Here is a 1,682-nt window from a genome sequence, read left to right as displayed (position 1 = left end):
CCAGTTATATTTCACCACCTCCATTTTTGGCAGGGCTAAGGCAGAAGAGGAGAGTCAGAGCTAAAGAAATGTCACAATGTCCCCGTGGGTAGGGCCTATGCATAAGAATTGCACCACCTAGTCATTGAACCCAGCCATATATTACAATACACAATGTATACAAAGCCCAGGAAAGAAAGGAGAGCATATCATATAGATACTTGGTCCAGCAATGTGTCACAATACCTGCTGAGGGGAGGCTCCAGGCAACAGGGTAACATTACCTAAGTGACGTGCCCAGAGAGATGTTTCAATGTCCCTGGTGAGTAGGATTTTGAAAAAGGAGAAGTTACATAACCTAGGGGCCAGGCCTAGCTGTGTGTCACATTCATCTCCAAGACGGAGCCCAGACATGAGAGAAAAGTCACATCATGTAGGTACTGGGCAAAGTAATATGTCACAATCCTTACTGTGAGCAGGCCCTAGGAAGAAGTAGAGAGTCACATAGTCTAGATGATGGGCCCAGAGGTATTTGACAATGACTACTGTAGGTAGGGACTGGGCAGAAGAATCACTTCACCCGTGTGCTGTGCCCAGTTATAAGTCACACTTCCCTCTGTGGGCATGACCGAGGCAGGGAGAAGAGTCACGTCATCCCGGTGCTTGGCCCAAAGATATGTCACAATCTCTCTTATGGGCAATGCTCAGGTAAGAGAGGAGAGTCACATCAAATAGGTAATGGACCCAGAGGTATGTCACAAGGCCTTCTGTGAACTTGATCCAGGCAGAAGATTCACATCAACTTGGTGCTAAGCCCAGCAACATGTCACAATCCCTTCTGTGTAAAGGGACCAGACAGGAAAAGAGAATCACATTACCTGGCCAATGAGCACAGAAATCTGTCACAATGCCCCTTGTAGGCAGGGCCCAGGCAGAGGAGTTACATAACCTGGGTAGCGGACCCAGCAATATACCACAGTGTCCCATATGGGCACAAGCCTGAGAGTCACATAACCTGGGTGCCAGGCCAAGCTATATAGAACAACGCTTCCTGTGGGCAGCGCCAAGGCGGAAGAGGAGACTCACATCACCTGGGTGCAAGGTCTAGTGATACGTCAAAATGCTCACTGTGGGCAGCGCCAAGGCGGAAGAGGAGACTCACATCACCTGGGTGCAAGGTCTAGTGATACGTCAAAATGCTCACTGTGGGCAGCGCCAAGGCGGAAGAGGAGACTCACATCACCTGGGTGCAAGGTCTAGTGATACGTCAAAATGCTCACTGTGGGCAGCGCCAAGGCGGAAGAGGAGACTCACATCACCTGGGTGCAAGGTCTAGTGATACGTCAAAATGCTCACTGTGGGCAGCGCCAAGGTGGAAGAGGAGACTCACATCACCTGGGTGCAAGGTCTAGTGATATGTCAAAATGCTCACTGTGGGCAGTGCCAAGGCGGAAGAGGAGACTCACATCACCTGAGTGCAAGGTCTAGTGATATGTCAAAATGCTCAATGTGGGCAGCGCCAAGGAAGGAGAATAGAGTTACACCCTCAAGGTGCTGGATCCAGCAATATGTGAGTATCCCATCTGTGGGCTGGGTCCATGCAAGAGCGTCAAGTCACTCAGGTGCTAGGCACTGGGAAATTTCACCATGAAACCTGCAGAATGGTCCGGGAATGAGATTAACAATCCCACAACTGTCACAGT

This window comes from Pongo pygmaeus, chromosome 22 (assembly GCF_028885625.2).
Source record: "Pongo pygmaeus isolate AG05252 chromosome 22, NHGRI_mPonPyg2-v2.0_pri, whole genome shotgun sequence".
NCBI lineage: Eukaryota > Metazoa > Chordata > Mammalia > Primates > Hominidae > Pongo > Pongo pygmaeus.
This window is presented reverse-complemented; position numbering follows the sequence as displayed.